Source organism: Pongo abelii, chromosome 20 (genome assembly GCF_028885655.2).
Source record: "Pongo abelii isolate AG06213 chromosome 20, NHGRI_mPonAbe1-v2.0_pri, whole genome shotgun sequence".
Classification (NCBI taxonomy): Eukaryota; Metazoa; Chordata; class Mammalia; order Primates; family Hominidae; genus Pongo; species Pongo abelii.
In genome coordinates, this window is record NC_072005.2 from 15506271 (window position 1) to 15527855 (window position 21585).

Genomic DNA, 21585 nt, shown 5'->3' on the forward strand with positions numbered 1-21585 from the left:
ACAGAACACTGAGTGCGGAGAGAGGCAGAGCTTGCCAATCTGGCTTCACTGGGGGCTCCTCTCACCTCTTTTCTGTCTGCTCAAGAGCTGGTAAGCACCCTCGCCCTTAAAACATTCCAAAACCTAAGCTTTTCTGGTTACATTCTGAGGCAATGCACAGAGAAATGTTAAGAAATGTTGATTCTGTGAGCCTTTTCAAGGTGACATCAAGACAAACTACTTGCTGTGGAAATCATTGTACAAAGTGGGTAGGAGTGAGAAACCCACTGACAGGATGAGTCCCCTGGGAGCTGATGAAAGGGTGAGATCCAATCCATTTTTAAACAGTATTTATTTATTTATTTTTGAAAGACAGTCTCACTTTGTTGCCCAGGCTGAAGTGCAATGGCATGATCTCAGCTCACTGCAACCTCCGCCTCCTGGGTGGCTGGAACTATAGGCGCATGCCACCATGTCCGGCTGATTTTTGGATTTTTTTTTTTTTTTCCCCCCGAGAAGGAGTCTCGCTCTGTGGCCCAGGCTGGAGTGCAGTGGCGCGATCTAGGCTCACTGCAAGCTCCACCTCCCGGGTTCACGCCATTCTCCTGCCTCAGCCTCCTCAGTAGCTGGGACTACAGGTGCCCACCACCAAACCTGGCTAATTTCTTCTATTTTGAGTCAAGATGGGGCTTCACCGTGTTAGCCAGGAGGTCTCAATCTCCTGACCTCGTGATCCACCCGCCTCAGCCTCCCAAAGTACTGGGATTACAGGCGTGAGCCACCGTGCCAGGCCAATTTTTATAGTTTTTATTAGAGACGGGGTTTCACCATACTGGCCAGGCTGGTCTCAAACTCCTGATCTCAGGTGATCCACCTGCCTCGGCCTCCCAAAGTGCTAGGATTACAGGCATGAGCCACCGTGCCTGGCCTTAAACAGTCCTTTAGGCTGTCCTGAAAAACACCTGGCTGCACCACTGTTTGAACCATCTCCCGTACCTTTGTGCCTACTCTTCACCGATGCCCAATATCCATCCCCAAAATCAGTTTCCGTGTGGAGGCAGAATATGGGGAATTTAAAGCCCCCCAGCAGGCTCCCGCACCCAAGTTCTTAGTTCTAACGTGTTCAAAAAGTAAGCAAGATGGCCGGGAGCAGGGGCTCGTGCCTGTAATCCCAGCACTTTGGGAGGCCGAGGCAGGTGGATCCCTTGAGGCCAGGAGTTTGAGACCAGCCTGGCCAACATGGTGAAACCCTGTCTGTATTAAAAATACAAAAATGAGCCAGGCATGGTGGCAGGGGGCCTGTAGTCCCAGCTACTTGAGAGGCTGAGGCACAAGAATTGCTTGAGCACAGGAGGCGGAGGTTGCGGTGAGTTGAGATTGTGCCACTGCACTCCAGCCTGGGCAACAGAGCAGAACTCCGTCTCAAAAAAAAAAAAAAAAAAACACAATAGGCAGGTGGATATTTGCACACTCATGTTCACTGCTGCATTATTCACAACAGCCAAGAGGTGGAAGCAACCCAACTCCATCAACAAAGGAGTGGAATTCTGACATGCTATAACACGGATGGACCTGGAGAACAGGTTATTATGCTCAGTGAAATAAGCCAGTAACAGAATTCTAAATACTGTCTGAATCGGCCAGGCGCAGTGGCTCACGCCTGTAATCCTAGTACTTTGGGAGGCAGAGGTGGGTGGATCACCTGAGATCAGGAGTTCAAGACCAACCTGGCCAACATGGTGAAACACTGTCTCTACTAAAAATACATCAAAAAAAAAGAAATTAGCCAGGCATGGTGGCGGGTGCCTGTAATCCCAGCTACTTGAGAGGCTGAGGCAGGAGAATCACTGGAACCCGAGAGGCAGACATTGCAGTAAGCCAACATCGCGCCATTGCACTCCAGCCTGGGCAACAAAAATGAAACTCCATCTCAAACAAACAAAAAATACTGTCTGATTCTACTTATACGAATAACTATGGTAGTCAAACTCATAGAAAGTAGAAGACTGGCTGCCACAGGCTGGGGGGAGGAAGGAAAAGGAAGTTATTCGAAGGATACAGTGTCAGCTTTGCAAGATGAAAACTTTCTAGTGATCTGCTGCACAACAATATGCATATAGTTTACGCTGTAAAATGGTTAGGATGTTGCATTTTATGTTTTGAAACACATGCATGTGCATGTAGGCAAATGGGTTCAGGCCACATTCCTCAATACTAACATGGGAAAATGCCCTCACAGGGCTGGGTCAAATGAAATGCTACACAAAGCAAGTGTTCAGTAAACACCCGCTACTAATAAAAGCAAACATTGGCCAAGCACAGTAGCTCATAGCTCCCATTTGTAATCCCTGCAGTTTGAGAGGCCAAGACAGGTGCACTGCTTGAACTCAGGAGTTCGAGACCAGCCTGGTCAATGTGGTGAGACCCCATCTCTACTAAAAGAACAAAAAAGGGGCCGGGTGCAGTGGCTCACACCTGTAATCCCAGCACTCTGGGAGGCCGAGGCGGGCAGATCACCTGAAATCAGGAGTTCAAGACCAGCCTGGCCATGGTGAAACCCCATCTCTACTAAAAATACAAAAAATTAGCTGGGCATGGTGGTGTGCGCCTGTAATCCCAGCTACTCAGGAGGCTGAGGTTGCAGTGAGCCGAGATCGCACCATTGCACTCCAGCCTGGGCAACAGGAGTGAAAACCCGTCAAAAACAACAACCAAAAACAGGCTGTGCACGGTGGCTCACACCTGCAATCCTAGAACTTTGGGAGGCGGAGGTGGGTGGATCACTTGAGGTCAGGAGTTCTAGACCAGCCTGGCCAACATGGGGAAACCCCATCTCTACTAAAAATACAAAATTAGCCGGGCGTGGGGGCGCATGCCTGTAATTCCAGCTACCCCGGAGGCTGAGGCAAGAGAATCACTTAGAAGCCGGGAGGCAGAAGTTGCAGTGAGCTGAGGTCATGTCATTGCACTCCAGCCTGGGTGACAGAGCGAGACTCTCAAAACAAAACAAAGATGTCGGGCGTAGCTACTCAGGAGACTTAGGTAGGAGGATAGCTTGAGACCGGAGGGTGGAGGTTGCCGTGAGCCAAGACTGTGCCACTGCACTCCAGCTTGGATGACGGAGACCCTGTCTCCAAAAAAAAGTGTGAATGGTGGCCGGGCACGGTGGCTCACGCCTGTAATCCCAGCACTTTGGGAGGCTGAGGCGGGTGGATCACGAGGTCAGGAGATCGAGACCATCCTGGCTAACACGGTGAAACCCCGTCTCTCTACTCAAAATACAAAAAATTAGCCGGGCGTGGTGGCGGACACCTAGAGTCCCAGCTACTTGGGAGGCTGAGGCAGGAGAATGGCATGAACCCGGAAGGCGGAACTTGCAGTAAGCCAAGATCGCGCCACTGCACTCCAGCCTGGGCAACAAAGCAAGACTCCACCTTAAAAAAAAAAAAAAAAGGCTGGGCGGTGGCTCATGCCTGTAATCCCAGCACTTTAGGAGGCTGAGGCGGGTGGATCATCTGAGGTCAGGAGTTTAAGACTAAGCCTGGCTGACATGGTGAAACCCTGTCTCTACTAAAACTACAAAAAAATTAGCCAGGCGTGGTGGTGGGTGCCTGTAATCCCAGTTACTCAGGAGGCTGAGGCAGGAGAATTGCTTGAACCCGGGAGGCGGAGGTTGCAGTGAGCCGAGATTGCGCCATTGCACCCCAGCCTGGGCAACAAGAGCAAAACTCCATCTCAAAAAAAGTGTGAATGTCATGATTTAGTAAGAACTATTTAATGTATTAATATTTATATTTCATAATCTGTAATCATGGAGTAAAAGCCAAGCAGGCTGCATCATTTGCCCTGCAGTCTCCTAGCACATGAACTAATGGGCAGGCAGGAGAGTGGGCATCATTCACCTTGCTTACCGCTGACCTCCAGCACCTAGACAATCCCTGGCACTCAGCACAAGTAACTGCTCAATAACCAGAAACATCAAGTGCTTGTCAGAAAAACTCCATGATGAAGGAGAGGGAGGATTACACAGACCAAATTTAAGAATCTCTGCCCTAGGAACTCAGGGGCTATCTTGCCTGAACCAGGCAGGGTATTTTCAAGTCACCTCAACCACTGCTTGACTCACTCCAGGTGGACCCACCACTGACACCTTCTAGTACCACAGCTCAGCCTTGAGTATGTGCTTGAACTTTCATTTGCACTTCACATTTTCCACACACAAACATAATGTGCCAAAATGAGCCAGTCCTGCTCCCAAAACCCTGCTCACAAAATGGGGGACGTGGGGGTGTGGAGGCATAGAATGAATGAAATGAAAGATGTCAGCCAAAGCAAATTCCAAAGAGAAGTGGGGAATTTTCTAGGCTCCAAGAACAGAGGACAAAACTATTAAACATGATACTTATCTAGGTCACTGGAGTTCACTCTAGGACACACTGTTTCGGAAAGAAAAGCCTTTCACCATTCCCCAGATTAAAGCAAATTCACTAATCTGTGTTCTTACTACACACGGGCCTGGCTTTCTCAAGTCTGGGACCCTGCTAGGACTCTTATTTCCGACGTCCTATTGGGAGGAGCCCTCACATCCATCCTCCTGGGGATGCCCAATGCCCCCAAGTCTGGTCTAGATCCACCCTTGCATTCCAAGCTTGCGCATCCAACTGCTTCAATGACAGCATCCATGAGGATGTCGACAAGCTCCACATGGTCAAGGAACTAAAGTGACCCCATTTTCTCTAAAACCTGTCAAAACAGGTTTGACAACAGCACTACTGAGTGTTCCAAGCCCCCTTCAAAGGCCGACTTACCACAGGGGACAGTGGCTACCAGGCCGGATAACCAAGCTGCAGAACAGTCCCAACACTGCAGAAAGTCCCCCTGGACAGCACTGCTTCGGAAATTGGGTAGTACACTGTAAAATAAGTAAGGTCCAGACCAGACCTTGGAAGATGGAGGAAATGGAGTTTGGGGGATGTCTGGAAGAAGAATCAAATGAACTGAATGAGGCAACAGTGTGTCACAGAACCCAGGAGCCCAGGGTGCTACATGACAGGAGTGTAGTAGGTCTTATCCTACATGCAGTGCGGTTTCAGGGTAGCATAATCATGCTGCAGTCATCTATTCTATTTTGATTGTGTACTTTTCAACTAGCTTACTAGTAGCACTGTGTGTGGAGTTTAACCACTTCTACCATTTTCTCTGGACTGGGTTTTTTTTTTTTTTCCCCCACAGGTATTCAGAGCCAATTTCCTACTGAATGAGATCATGTGTCATTTTACAAAGTCAAAGAAAAGATGTAAAAGTAAAATCCTTCATGGCACACCTGTTAAATGAATCACCACCTTTCTAGCACAGGGATATTAGGATCTTGTGCAACAATCACCACTGGAGACATTAGGATCCCTGAAACACCTGCCTCACTCACTGTCATGTCTGCAGTGAATGCAGGACACACACGGGAAACCCCTCTGTTCACCATCAAATGCACATGCAGAATGCAGAACAGTGTCTGCACATGCAGAATGCTGAACAGTGTCTGATTACCGAGTACATCCAGCACACGCACTGGACATGGATGTTGACTGAGTCCCATTTGGTGTGCCTGAGGCAGGCAGGAAATTCTCTTGGAAACAGAATCCTTAAGGGGATGGAGGAGGAAGCACCCATGAGCTAGAACTCAATTCTATCCTACAGTAAGCAGCACTTCAAGGGCCGGGCTTGGTGGCTCATGCCTGTAATCCCAGCATGTTGGGAGGACCAGGCACGTGAATCACTTGAGATCATAAGTTAAAGACCAGTCTGAAAACATAGTGAAGCCTCATCTCCACTAAAAATACAAAAAAACCAGCCAGGCGTGGTGGCAGGCGCTTGTAGTCCCAGCTACTTGGGAGGCTGAGGCATGAGAATCACTCGAACCCGGGAGGTGGAAGCTGCAGTGAGCTGAGATCACACCACTGCACTCCAGCCTGGGTGACTCTGTCTCAAAAAAAAAAAAAGCACCTCAAGACTGAGAAGCGGCCGGGCGCCATGGCTCACGCCTGTAATCCCAGCACTTTGGGAGGCCGAGGTGGGCGGATCACGAGGTCAGGAGATCGAGACCATCCTGGTCTAACTCGATGAAACTCCACTTCTACTAAAAATACAAAAAATTAGCCGGGTGTGGTGGTGGGCGCCTGTGGTCCCAGCTACTCAGGAGGCTGAGGCAGAAGAATGGCGTGAACCCGGGAGGCAGAGCTTGCAGTGAGCCGAGATCACGCCACTGCACTCCAGCCTGAGCGACAGAGCGAGACACCGTCTCAAAAAACAAACAAACAAACAAACAAAAAAGACCGAGAGGCTCACCATAATCCTGAAAGATTATCCAGTTCACACCATATTTTTAACAAGCCTGGGGCACCTGGACTAAAGACATACTCCAGTTTACTGACTTCCCCCCAACCCTCCCGCTTCTATACTCACAGACTTGCTCTGAGTAGCAAAAGGAAAAATGGAAGTGAAAGTCCGGTGCGGTGGATCACCTGAGGTCAGGAGTTCGAGACCAGCCTGGCCAACATGGTGAAACCCTGTCTCCAATAAAAATACAAAAAAAAAAAACAGCCGGGCATGGTGGCGCATGCCTGTAATCCCAGCAACTCAGGAGGCTGAAGCAGGAGAATCACTTGAACCTGGGAGACGGAGGTTGCAGTGAGCTGAGACCACACCATTCCATTCCAGCCTGGGCAACAAGAACCAAACTCCATCTCAAAAAAAAAAAAGAAAAAGAAAAAATAGAAGTGAAACCAAATCAAGGCAACTTGGTTCTGTAGTGGAAACTTTTTCAAGATGAAGTTAAATTCCACTCTTGTGAATGTCTTCATGGGAAACTCCTCAGGAGGGAAGCACTGTTTTTACTGACCAGATGTCTGGGTGAAAAGGAGACCTGTCCAGTCAGCATTCTGCATCCCTCTTCTGACCATCTCCTCACACTGGTGAGCACCTCCAAGGGACAGGTACTTGCTTTCAGACCTGTCCAGGTCTCTGTCCAAACCTCTGCTGTCCTCATTGAAGAACCAGACTGAACGCTAGCCCCCTTCCTATGCTCCCAGTTGGAAGGTCTCCTCCCTCTCAGGCTGCCTTGCCTGGACATCTTGGAGAGCACTTCTGAGCTCTATCCTGTGCTCACTACATATCATCCAAACCATCTGAGTTCACTGAGAACAAAGCTGAATATGGTGGACTCCCACAGCTTATGCCACAGCAGTCAAGAGCTAGTGGGCTCTGGACACAAGTGCTCCCAAGTACTTACCAACTCTGTGACCCTGCAACCCTGCCCAAGTGACAGCTTTCCAAGCATCACCTTCCTTATCTGCAAACCGGGATGATACTAGTGCCCAGTATATATGGTTGTTTTCTGAGGACTTAAGGAATGCGTAGAGGCTTAGAAATATTCGCTAAAACAGAACAATCAGCAGCAGTGTGCTCAAGCTCAGGGTCTGGGGAGGGTAATGTGGCAGTGAAGTGACCAAGTCTGCAGCTCCCTACAGCATCATGGTTGACACAAACTGGACAGATGGATGTTTGGCTCCACCACTTTAAAACAGGCATGCAGTAAGCAATAGAAAAAAATTAAGGAAGATGTCAAGCATCCAGTCAGAAAATGCAGTTTTATACTTTACAGAGAAGCCTATTCATAGGCAGCTATTTGCTACAAACCCTGCACTTTTCAGAGTCAACAAAGATAAGGACTGCTTTAAGGTGAACAGTGGGAGTGGGGGGTGGTGGGCAAGGGGTGGTGGTGGTGGTGCTCAGGAAGGTCAGGGGAAAGAGACACAGGCCAGAAAGGGTAACCAGCTCTCACGAGTGCAAAACACATCAGTTACCAGAGCAGACAGGCCTAAAGACTGAGCATAGGCAAGCTGCAGGCAGCATGCTACGCAACTCAAAAGGGCCCAATAGAGTGACCGCTCTAACACTGGTAATTTAAAACTGCATTCCTGGGATTACAGATATGTGAGCTATTATTTTGAAACAGATGAACATGAAGGTGGTATTATTTCCAGGCAGCTAATCTGTCAGCTGAATGGCTTCCTACTGTCAAAAGGAAAACACATGAAGAGTCTCATACACACACAACTTTATTACTTGACAGCTTTTTATAACTGAAAGTGCTTCAGAACCAAGAAATTTTTAATGAAGATTACAAATGAAAACAACCTACACACAGACAGCACCAGCTTTCACAGAACTCTTTCACGCACATGATCTTATTTCTCTTAATTACAAAATAGAAAGGCGAAACTGCTTAAGTTACAAAAATCATGCCTGTACAGTAAGACTGCAAGTCAACTGAGCAGAGAAACGGGATTAGAAGGAAAACATCCATTGGCACATACAAGTTTAATCTTCAAACTATAGAGATTGGGGCGGGGTGGTGAAGGAGTCTGTAACAGGTGCTATTCTTAGAAGTAATAAGAGTTCTTTTCCATTCTCTGAGTCAACTCTGCCCCAATTACAGAAGTATGAATTATTCAAGTTTATGGTATTGTATTTCCTATTCCTTCCACCAGACAAGGATGTGAGGAGAAAGACAGTGGCACTGTGTACACTGCTTGGTGTAGCATGTCGATATCCCTAAACGTAAGCATGTCATGCTGAAGAATGGTAGTTTCCCACAGGCTTTCTTCCTCAATCTGCAGGTTCAAGTGCATGTGTAAGCAAATGTCCTGCAGCAGAGGGCACACATTAAGCCACGTAAGGGACCACAGCATAAATCTTGTAAGCCTACCCACATCCAACACCACCACATAAATAATGAGGCTGGCTAGGAACCATTCAGTTACCTTCTGCAGCAAAGGCTCCATACCAACAGCAAATCATGGAGACAGTTTACAAACAGCAGCAGCTTCAATGAAGAGCCCTAGTTCCAAGACCCTCATCTGCGGCCTCTGCAACAGACCCATTCTGGTACATTCTCAAATTCCTTATCCCCAGGAAAGAGCACAGGCTGACAAAGTTGGAGGCACAGGGGCCCTGGGAAGGTTCACATCACTGTTGACACGTTACCTGACAACTCTGTGAAACCTCTGGAGGATTTTTGCAAGGACAAACCAAAATGGGTGATCCACCCTGTTTCCAAGTCATGAAGTTGTAAATGTCTAGAAAAGTAAGATACATGTGAAAACCAGCCTGGCACAGTGGCTCACCTGTGTAATCCCAGCAGTCTGGGAGGCAAAGAAGGCAGGAGGCTTGCTCAAGTCCAGGAGTTCAAGACCAGCCTGGGCAACATAGTGTAACCTCGTCTCTTCAAAAAATAAAAAAAAAAGGCTGGGAGCGGTGCCTCACACCTGTAATCTCAGCACTCTGGGAGGCCAAGGTGGGCAGATCACTTCAGCCCAGGAGTTGCAGCCTGGGAAACATGGTGAAACCCCATCTCCACAAAAATACAAAAAATTAGCTGGGCATGGTGACTCACACCTGTAGTCCCAGCTACCTGGGAAGCCGAAGTAGGAGGATCACCTAGGCCAGGAGGCCGATGCTACAGTGAGTGACTGCACTCCAGCCTGGATGACAGTGAGACCTCGTATCAAAAAATAAAAATAAGCTAGGCATGGTGACACACACCTGTAGTCGCAGCTACTCAGCAGGCTGAGGTGGGAGGATCACTTGAGCCTGGGAGGTCAAAGCTGCAGTGAGCCAAGATCATGCCACTGCACTCCATCCAGCCTGGGCAACAGAGCAAGACCCTGTCTTAAAAAATAAAAATAAAAAGTATTTAAAACCATCAAGAGGCAGGGTGAGGTGGCTCACGCCTGTAATCCCAGCACTTTAGGAGGCCAAGGCAGACTAACTACTTAAGCCCAGGATTCCAGACCAGCCTGCCTAAGCAACATGGCGAAACCCTGTCTCTACAAAAAATTACCAAAATTAGCTGGGTGTGGTGGCCCACACCTGTAGCCCAGTTACTCAGGAGGCTGAGGTAGAAGGATTACCTGAGTTTGGGGAGGGTGAGACTACAGTTAGCTGTGATCATGCCACTGCACTCCGGCCTGGGCAACAGAGTGAGACTCTACCTCCAAAACAAAAAAAAAAAAACCAAAACAGCCATCAATAGCCTTTTAACCAACATCGTAATAAATTTTTCTTCCTCAGAGTAAAATCAGGAAATTCATTCCGGTACCTGGTCTTTAGAGTTCAATGTTTATGCCTATGTGCACTTTTGTGGAGAGAGGATCCAAAGCATCTGTAGCATACTCAAGGAGACCTCCAGCCTCCTCTTAAGGAGTGATGATCTAGGGAGAAGCAGGGCCAGTCCCATTCTTAGCCACTAGACTCAATTATTTTGTGCCTCCTAAAAGAATAATATTTCCAACAGTGAGAACTGTAGGAAAATGATTATTACAGTAGAACTTAACACTTGCTTTTGATTATGGAAATCTGAGGCGGCTTTTCGTAATGCTTGAGGAATGCCAAGCAGCAGACTACGAGAACTTGAGTATGGAAATAGCTTAGCAAATAGCAAAATTACAACTGTAGCTTTTGCAGGCATGGAAGATAGATGAATCCAGTCTCCTGAACTAACAACAGTTACTTATAATAACAATATACCATACAAATTACGTAAGTTATATAAATAACAACTTGTTATTTATATGGGAGAGAGACCTAATGTGATAAACACAATTTCAATCTTGTAAGCATTTACTCAAACTTTATATCTACCTAGTCTCTTATCCAAGATTTTCCTGAACACTTTAAGCTGGTCTCACTCCTGTGCTCCCTTCAGGGCTGTTTTCCCGCCAAACTGGATCATTCAGCCCACCCAAGTAACTCCTGAGACTTGGCTTGACTTCTCCCAGAGCTCCTTCTATGCCTGACACAGGTAAGATAAACAGTGTCTTTCATTTCATCTTCTACGAAAATATTTGGGATACACACATCCTTAACTATCTTCATTCTACCCTTTGTGAGTAACTCAATTCTGAACTGTTTTCCACTGATTCTGGTTTACAAACTAGTATGGAAACCTCCTTTCAGCCATCCAAAATTTCTTGCTTTAAGTTCGGGGGTACATTTTACCTTTAATATAGGACTCTGGGCCAGACATAGTGGCTCACGCCTGTAATCCCAACACTTTGGGAGGCCAAGGCGGATGGATCACCTAAGGTCAGGAGTTTTGAGACCAGCCTGGCCAACGGGGTGAAACCCTGCCCCTACTAAAAATACAAAAACTAGCCGGGCATGGCGGCGCGTGCCTCTAATCCCAGCTACTCGGGAGGCTGAGGCAGGAGAATTGCTTGACCCAGGAGGCAGTGAGCCGAGATGGTGCCACTGCACTCCAGCCTGGGCGACAGAGCGAGACTCCATCAAGAAAGGAAAGGGAAAGCGAAAGGAAACAAAGGAAAGAAAGGAAACAACGAAAAAGAGAAAGAGAGAAGGAAGGAAAGAAGGGAAAGAGGGAAGGGACTCTGTCCATTGGACAAAGCATCCCATCTAGCATGCCTCATATCAACAAGCGAGATGCTGCTAGAGCTACTACTTGGGTTGTTGGAATGGAGGGCAGAGACCAGCTACAGGCGCCATGCTTGAGGCAAGCCAGTTAAGCATTCCCATTCTGCACATGGTCAGAGATGGGCAATGATCCAACCTAGAATCCACTGCCATCAGAAAGCACTACTGGGGAAGACTCACTCTTGACCTTGAGGTCAGAACATCAGCGATAAAGAACAAGTTCTGAAGTCATTGTGGAGCCCTTAGATTCAACTACTCCTGAGCCTCATGCTGCATCAGGCAACAAATTCCCTTCTGCTTCAGCTAATTTTGTTTGTTATTTATACCAGAGAAAGACCTAAGTAATACAACCATTTCCTAACAGTCATCTGAATAAAGTTAGGAAAATAACATCTGAGAATAATCGACAAGTAGCTTACCACACATGCACACAAATGACACTCTACATACTTCTTGTTTCACCTGTGGCAAACTACTAGACCTTCACCACTCCATGCTTCTTCAACTTCCCTCACCCCACCCCCTACAAAGCTTCTAAAACACAGTGGGTACAGGGAAGAAAAGAAACTAAAGATCCATGCATTTCACTTGCTACTGGAAAGCATATCCAAGACAGTCATCATTGGGCAAATGACAAGGAAACAGATTGCAAAATGGCACATACACACACACACAAAAACCAAGGTATTCACAATTGCCATCAAGTAGCATGGAAACCAATGTAATTCACACTCCTCTGACATGACTCCCCCCATAAGAAACACATTTTATCATGTACACAACACCTAAGATCAAAGCAAAGGTTTTATGAAATATCCTTGAAAATTGTGACACCCTCTGACACTTCCCTTTTCTCCCCTACACACCAATTGCAACCCACTAAATTTGTTTCATGACCCATGGTTTTTGTTTTGTTTTGTTTTGAGACGGAGTCTCGCTCTGTCACCCAGACTGGAGTGCAGCGGCACGATCTCGGCTCACTGCAAGCTCCGCCTCCCGGGTTCACACCATTCTCCTGCCTCAAGCCATGCCATGACCCATGGTTTTAAAAACAGAAAAAAGGCCAGGCGCAGTGGCTCACGCCTGTAATCCCAGCACTTTGGGAGGCCGAGGCGGGTGGATCACGAGGTCAGGAGATCGAGACCATCCTGGCTAACACGGTGAAACCCCGTCTCTACTAAAAAATACAAAAAAAAAAAAAAAAAAATTAGCCAGGCGTGATGGCAGGTGCCTGTAGTCCCAGCTACTTGGGAGGCTGAAGCAGGAGAATGGCGTGAACCTGGGAGGCAGAGCTTGCAGTGAGCGGAGACTGCGCCACTGCACTCTAGCCTGGGAGATACAGACTCTGTCTCAAAAAAAAAAAAAAAAAAAAAAATACAAAAAATTAGCCGGGTGTGGTGGCGGGCGCCTGTAGTCCCAGCTACTTGGGAGGCTGAGGCAGGAGAATGGCGTGGACCTGGGAGGTGGAGCTTTCAGTGAGCTGAAATCATACCACTGCACTCCAGCCTGGGTTACACAGTGAGACACTGCCTCAAACAAACAAAAATACAAAGAATTATTTTCCTTCAATTAATTGGGAGGCTGAGGCAGGAGGATCATTTGAACCCAGAAGTTCAAGTCCGGCCTGAGCAACACAGCAAGACCCCATCTCTTAGGAAAAAAAAAAGAACTGCTTTCTCTTAAAATCCAGATTCTGATCAAATTTCTCTGGAATCCAAACCTATGCGCCCTACTTTATATATGAAAAACTGAGGCTAGAGTGGTTAGGCAACTGGTCCAAGGACACAGGCAGATGTTCCCTGCTGAGTGTGCCCCAGCAGCCCAGTATGGCCCAGACTGGCACCCACCACTGGGCTGGCAGGTTCCACCTCCATGTAGTTTTTTTGTTTCAACTCTCATGATAATGATCTGCTCCCACAAAATATGTTTCCTCAAACAGCATGGAAAATTTTCAAGTATGAAGTCCCCAAATTTTTCTCACTCTCTTCCCTTTACACAAAACAAAACCTCGAAGCTAATCCACCCATAGACATGTGTTACTGCCTGAGAAGGAACAACTGGAGACATTAGCAACATACCAGGACACGAGAATTACTAATTCACGTTTCTGAAAATTGTGTAATACCAAGCCCAACACCTCTCCCCTGGTGCTGGCTGACAATGTACCAGTGTCTCCTGACTAACAGCAGCTAGGAACACATAAAGAGTTTCAGCCTTGAGTGGAGACCAAGACAAGGAAGGTGACCACACATACTAAGTAGGAAGGGCCTGGATAGCATTTCTCACACTTTTTCAGGCAGAGAGCAAAGCCAGCACTCCTTGGCCCCCATCTTTCTCAAGAGTCCCAGGCATCTTTATGCAATTAGACATGAGGCCCAGGTCAGTACCCACATGGTCCCCCTTTCGTCACTGTGCAGGCACACTGATCCCATTTTACAGAAGAGAAAACTGAGGCTTATGGAGACGATGTAACTTCCCTGAGGTCAAGGCCAGAAGGGGGTGCAGCTGGGACTGCACCCAACAGTGAACTCCATGGTGTTCTCTCTCCTCTCCTGCTCTGGTACACGGCTCCACCCAAGCCCAACCAACGCTGTCTGCCACAGCCCAAGGTTCCAGAAACTTCCTACACTGGGCAGAAAAAGCTAACACATGCCTGGGGTGGGGGGCGGTGGGGGGGAAGGGGAGGGATCACACAACAGTCTACACCAAGGATAAATGAAAAATAGAACAAATGTCAAATTTATTCACATTCTCTTAATTTGAAGTTAATGCTTAGATTATGTGACCAACCTCTTAAAGAAAATATATCTTTCAATTGCATTTCACACAAGCAAAAGGCAACCTTTGTGGAACCGGATCCCAGTGACGCCTAGAAAGTGACTGGACTTAACTGGTTCTTCTGGTCAAAAGGCCCAAAGTCGATCAGCAGTACGCCAGACTCCCAGTCAGGACCTCCACACATCCAGCTGCCAAAATTACTCTACCAAACTTTTCCAGGGAGACCTTACACCTTCCTGGGGACCAGAATCCTTTCACCAAGCCCAGATGCCAATATAAGCAGAATCAGGGCCAATGGAGGCCAAAAAGATATGGAAAGATGTTCCAGTGTTCTGGAAAAACTTTGGCCCACCAGTGCCTTCTGGCTCCCTGACCAAAGTCTTTGTGTTCAGATAACCAGGTTTTCGTAAGATGGGTAAGTTACCTTTTAGGCTTGAGGATACACTGAGCCAGCTTCCCCTGCTGGATCATTTCCCCAAACTCTGCAGCAAACATCCCAGGGTGGATGCCCCCAAAGCTGCTGCACCTCCACTAATCCCATTATTACTGCTGTTAATCTCATTATCAGATAAAAACAAATGCAATCCCTCTTTCAAGCACCTCTTCCACTGGTCTCCACTCAGAGCTCACTTGGCAGACGTGGCACCTCTGGAAGGCACCTGGTGGGCTGTAGTGTCACCCAGTACCATGCCCTGGATCAGCTGGTGCACCTCCTGGATGTCAGCAGCTCTACTCTGACCCCTGGCTTCCTCTTCCCACTTCTATTCTTCACCTTGGGCAAGGACGGCAGTAGTAACCTTGAGAGGACACAGCACTGCTGCGAAGCCCTGTGCTGTGTGCCCTCTAAGGCACTGTCTCTTTTTACCCTCATCTGAAAGATGGGCCAGTGAAGCTCTGGGAAGGCTGAGTGACAGACTGAATGTCACACAGCAGGTAGCAGGGCCAAGATTCTAACCGAGACCTGAATGTGCCATACTGGTGTTATCAGTCTTTGGAGCAAGGCAGCAAAAATGAGATAGGACTGGATGCCAAGAGGCTGCTCAAGCCCTCCAAGGTCACCCTCCCTAGAGCATTCCAGTTAAGACTGGACTGGGCTCGTACTGCCAGGTCAGGAGACTTGATTTCAGGAAACAAAGTCCAACTCTGGGCAGGAGAGGGTAGAAAAGTCAAAGGGCAAGAGCCTAGAGACACTTCTACTTCTCACCACATTAAAAAAGACACATTTGTTTTCATATGTCATCATTTGTAAGGAAAAAAATGTTTAAAATCTCACCCCTATAAACAAGACACTGTCAAGCTCTGATTGGAGAAATGGAAATACATGTAACCTCTCCAGAAAATAAGTTAAATCAAGTTTTCAAAAATACACACCTCCCAATTCAAAGATGAAAAAAGAGAAAACGCCAGATGAGGTGGCTCACTCCTGTAATACCACCACTTTGGGAGGCTGAGGCGGGCGGATCACCTGAGGTCGGGAGTTCCAGACCAGCCTGATCAACATGGAGAAACCCGTCTCTACTAAAAATACAAAATTAGCTGAGCGTGGTGGCGCATGCCTGTAATCCTAGCTACTAAGGAAGCTGAGGCAGGAGAATCACTTGAACCCGGGAGGCGGAGGCTGCAGTGAGCCGAGATCGTGCCATTGCACTCCAGCCTGAGCAACAGAGCAAGACTCCGTCTCAAAAAAGAAAAAGAAAACTTGGAAATCATGTCCAAATGTCCAAAAACAGCATAATTAAGTTATGGTACATTCATATGACAGCTAAACAGCCAGTTAAAACGGAACATTTTGGAAATGTTCACAATATAGTATTAAAAAAAAAAAAAAAAAAAAAGGCTGGGCGCTGTGGCTCATGCCTGTAATCCTAATCCCAGCACTTTGGGAGGCCGAGGTAGGCAGATCACTCGAGGCCAGGGGTTCAAGACCAGTGGGGACAACATGGCAAAATCCCGTCTCTATTAAAACTACAAGAAATTATCCAGGTGTGGCGGCATGGGGTGCCTGTAGTCCCAGCTACTTGGGAGGCTGAGGCATAAGAATGGCTTGAACCGGGGAAGCAGAGGTTGCAATGAGCCAATCTCTGCATGGGTGACAGAGCAAAACTCTGCCTCAAAATAAATACATAAATAAATAAATAAATAAATAAAAATAAAAATTAAAAACAAAGAACTTCACTACAACCAAATTGTGTTACTCAGACAGAGACAAATAACTGGAAAGAAAGAAAATGGGATTAAGAGATCATTTTTAACCATCATTTTAACATTCTATATTTTCCAAATTCCTTCAAATGACCATGCACTACTTTTGTTTCAAGAAAAAGCCTTACAATCTCCTTTTCAAATGATGTGTAACAACCAATGTTACTCCTCTTCAGGACAAGGACAAGAATGGGACAGATGGCTGCTCTGCCCTCACCCTGACTCAGAACTCTCTTTTTCTGCTTCTTCAGAGTGGACTACATCCCCATGAATTACGCTAGGACATGTGGACATGGTTTAATTGAGGTTGGTAGCTTGTTGAGACTGAAAAACTGCTTTAAAACATCACCGTTTACAATAAAGGAACTGCAAGTTTGAGGTGCATCTCCGAGATTGTTCTCTATGGAGCAGCATTTCAAACTGTTCTGTAACCATGCACAATGTAAAAAACCAAACTGTGACCAAACCATGAAGGCAGAATACAACATGTCAACATGCTGATATCCTTGCAGTTCCATTTCCTCATTCATTTAAACAGTTACTCAGTATCCCACTAAGCTTTTAACCATTCTACCTAAGTACTAGAAACATCAATGCCATTAAAAAGTCGCTGCGCACCCTCAAAAACTTAAACATAGATATATGACCCAGCAATTCCACTCCCAGATATCTGTCCCAGAGAAACTAAAATCTGTATACAAAAGGCCAGGCGCGGTGGCTCACGCCTGTAATCCCAGCACTTTGGAAGGTGGGTGGATCACTTGAGCTCTGGAGTTCAAGATCAGCCAGGCCAACACGGGGAAACCCCATCTCTACTAAAAACACAAAAATTAGCCGGGCGTGGTGGCAGGGGCCTGTAATCCCAATTACTCGGGAGGTTGAGGCAGGAGAATTGCTTGAACCCGGGGGGTGGAGGCTGCAGTGGGCTGAGATCGTGCCACTGCACTCCAGCCTGGGCGACACAGCGAGACTCCGTCTCAAAAAAAAAAGTTGTCCACAAATGTATTTTTAACAGCACTATTCACAACTGCCAAAAAGTGAAAACAATCCAAATGTTCACCACTAATGAATGGGTAAACAACATGTAGCATAGCCATATAATGGAGTATCATTCAGTTATAAAAAGGAATGAAGTACTGATTCATGCTACACAGCAAGAACCTTTTGAAAACTGTACAGTGAGTGAAAGATGCCAGGCACAAAAGGTTACATCTTGTAGGATTCCTGAAATATCCAGAACAGGCAGATCTATAGAGACAGAGAGTAGATGAGTGGCTTCCAGGGGCAAAGGTGGCGGGGGGTGGGCAGGAGGATGGGGAATGATAGGTAATGGATTTCTTTTGAGGGGGTGGAAATGTCCTAAAATTGGTTGCAGTGATGGCTGCAAATCTCTGTAAATACATTTAAAAACTGATGATTGTATCATGTATAACAACGTTTATCTCAAAGCTATTATTTTCTTAAAAAGATGTTTGGTAGGATTTTACAATAGCATACTCAAATTACACATAATTGATATTCAATAAACTTGGAGGATGAACACACTAATAATAAAGACTATGCATATTAAAGTCATTATACAAATATCTTTCAGTCTTTCCTTGTACATAGTAAGTGCCCAAGGACTAACTGTAGAGACAGATTGGCCAATCATGCATACATAAAATCAAAATATTTAAAAATGTGTTCAATGTTTTTTAAAAAAAGTGATCAGGTTTTTATTGACAACATGAGATTCACATTAAGAAATGCTACCCATATGTGTTTATTGCCCACTTCATCTCCCTCTTGAAAATACTTTTTGCAGGTCAGGGTTGAACCACAGCGCAAAGCCACTCACCGCACTTCAAACTGCTAAGTGGGAAATGTCCAGTAGTGCATGGAAACACACTGCATGCCAGGCTGCTCGGACTAATAAGTTTACTGCAACACCAAGGGACCTCGGCGTTATCTAAGTTAAAACTCACATTCCTTGTAAGTCACTACCGAACAATTACGTCCACGGCTAACAACATTTTTAAAGCGGGATTATTTGCATTTGGCATTACGGCATGCAAACTTCTTGCTCAATTATTTCTCCAGTTTATTCATTGAGACTATTTAAGGTGCTCTTCTAGGTACAAGGTACAACAGAATAAAACAGGCAAAGCCAAGCAAACAAAACCCTGCCCTCATCCAACTTACGTTCTGGTTTTGCTTTTGTTTTGGGACGGAGTTTCGCTCTTATTGACCAGACTGGAGTGCAATGGCATGACCTTGGCTCACCACAACCTCCGCCTCCCGGGTTCAAGCGATTCTCCTGGCTCAGCCTCCCGAGTAGCTGGGATTACAGGCATGCGCCACCATGCCCGGCTAATTTTGTATTTTTAATAGAGACGCGGTTTCTCCATTGTTTGTCAGGCTGGTGTCGAACTCTTGACCTCAGGTGATCTGCCCGCCTCAGCCTCTCAAAGTGCTGGGATTACAGGCGTGAGCCACCACGCCTGGCCCATTCTGCTTTTTTTTTTTTAAGTTAACAAAGAAATTTTATCTTTCCAAACTCATCTCTTATGTATTAAATGTCAGCACCAGCAAGGAATTCCCCACAATTCTCACCTTGCAAATGTACACTCTTTTCTAGACACCAAAAATCACAAAGATTTATGACAAGCTTATCTTTCCTTTTTACAGATTTGCCAGGAACATAAAGACAAACATGGTCTACTCTACAAGTTCATTCAAAATCAGAAACCAAAACATTTTACATTCACAAAATACGACAGACTATACAGTAGGTTGTCAGAAGCAGATTTAACAGCCCAGGGTCTTCAAATCACTGAGGTGCCAAATGGTTTTTTGCTTTAAAAACAAAACAGGCCGGGCGTGGTGGCTGACGCCTGTAAACCCAGTACTTTGGGAGGCCGAGGCGGGCAGATCACGAGATCAGGAGATCGAGACCATACTGGCCAATATGATGAAACCCCGTCTCTACTAAAAATACAAAAATTAGCTGGGCGTGGCGGCGCGTGCCTGTAATCCCAGCTACTCCGGAGGCTGAGGCAGGAGACTCGCTTAAACCCGGGAGGCAGAGGTTGCAGTGAGCCGAGATCGCGCCACCGCACTCCAGCCTGTCGACTGACTAGACTGTCTCAAAAGAATAAAAAATAAAAACAAAACAAAATTCAATCTCTCGAATCTGTAAATCTGAAGTCATTCAATAACCTGAATTGTGAAACAAGAAAATATTGTTACCCTCACCTCCTAAAGCAAAAGTGCAATTTAGTACAAAGATCACAACAACTGGCTCAGAAAGGCAACTTTTGGAAACAAAGTCTAAATTCCTTTAAACAATTCAATAATTTAGTGGAAATTTTACTAAGTGGCCAATGATTCTCGTTATTCTTAGCTAAAAATGTTCCCTCGCTGTCCTCCAGACTAGCGAAGCTAGGCATATAGCACCCCGGAACAGCCAAACGATCCTTAAAACTCAGCAGCTACCTTCTTATCTTTCATCCGTAGGCAAAGTTTCTCATCTTCAGCAATTCCACTGGGCTGACTGCTAGCAAGATACACGGAGGCGGGCTCGACTCCTTCCAGTTAAGACCAACTAAAGCCATTCTGAGACCGGCTAACTCCAGTTTGAGCCTTTAAGATACTATGTTTCCTACCAAAGTAAGAGGTATGGTGGATAACAGAGCAGCAATACATTTTGTTCCAGGTTAGGCTTTGCCTTCTCCATTTGATCAATGGAAACCCTGAGTGGTTTATCTTTCCCTGGCTGAAGTTTTTGGGGGGAAGCGCTTGGTTATCTACAACGCATCAGTGAAAAGATAATCCCCACCCAAGTTAAACCGAAATAAATGTTTTATAAAATTATTGGCGGCCGGGAACGGTGGCTCACGCCTGTAATCCCAACACTTTGGGAAGCCGAGGAGGATGGAACACCTGAGGTCAGGAGTTCGAGACCAGCCTGGCCAACATGGTGAAACCCGCGTCCCTCCTAAAAATACAAAAATTAGCTAGATGTGGTGGCGCGCGCCTGTAGTCCCAGCTACTCGAGAGGCTGAGACAGAAGAATCGCTTGAACCCGGGAGGCAGAGGTTGCAGTGAGCCGAGATCGCGCCACTGCACTACAGCCTGGGCGACAGAGCGAGACTCCATCTCTCTCTCTCTCTCTCTCTCTCTCTCTCTCTCTCTATAGGCAAGGTCATGAAACAGACTGTGCCATCAAAAACTTTCTTGAAATTAAAAACACATTCATAAATCCTTTTGAGTATCGCTTTCTTTACAACTTCCAAAGACGACAAATTCCAAGGAATTTGTAGGGAACTTGACAGCTCCATTCACAAAAAACTCCCGACCATTGTTACAGCCCCAAAGAGCCACTGGCTTAGAGGTAAACTGCGACTTGGTTTTTGGAACCACGGACTGGTAGAGCCCTGTCGAAGGTAAGCAAAGACATTCCAATTCTCGTGAGGCATACATTCCAAGGGGTCACTAGCATCCAACACACACGCAGAGAAATGAACCCAAGACCAGACACCCCACCAGGCTGTACGAAACATAAACAAGTAAACAAGCAAATAAAAATCTTTAAAAAACAAAGCGTAGTCTTGAGTAAAAGGGAGGTCAGCCACCCAGCAGAAGCACATGACTCATGCACCGGTCTGAACTAAAGTATTTACACCGTCCACTACAACAGAGTGGGGTTTCCCATCTTCGAGCAAGCCCAAGCCTTGGGGGCATCTCAGCCGGGTGAAGCCATGCTATTTCCGTTTGGGAAGAGGGGGATCATTTTATTTCGCTGAATCACAACTCCCCCACGTCCCCACCCCAAATCACCACAATCACCACCACCACACAACACTGCAAAAAAATAGGCCGTTGCAAGGACGCCGGCGAGCACCGACCGAGCAAAACAAAGCGCCCAGCAAGGGGCTGCCAGGCTGGGAGTGGGTGCGTCAAGCGGGCCAAGCTCGCCTCCAGGGCACCACTCCCGCCCTCTGAGGCCTGTCCTCAGACCGGCGTGCAGCGGCAGCCACCTCCCTCCGGAGGGGACCTGCCCCTTTCTCCGCAGCACTCCGGGGACCGCCGGGAAGGTGAGGAGATGGGGGTGGGGGCGCGCTACCCCGGCCCAGGCAGAAGGACCTGGGTGTCAGA

The 21585-nt window shown here is 46.7% G+C and overlaps 1 protein-coding gene and 1 long non-coding RNA gene across 2 annotated transcripts in view; one reads left to right on the forward strand and one right to left on the reverse strand.

The window, feature by feature from the left end:
• BRD4 (bromodomain containing 4) overlaps positions 1–21585 on the reverse strand; it is a 96642-nt gene that overhangs the window by 74848 nt on the left and 209 nt on the right.
• Positions 3–20845, forward strand: LOC129051743 (uncharacterized). The gene is made up of 5 exons (XR_008516184.1): positions 3–90; positions 10742–10837; positions 16623–16752; positions 18254–18420; positions 19945–20845. It is a non-coding gene; the product is annotated as an uncharacterized LOC129051743 (long non-coding RNA).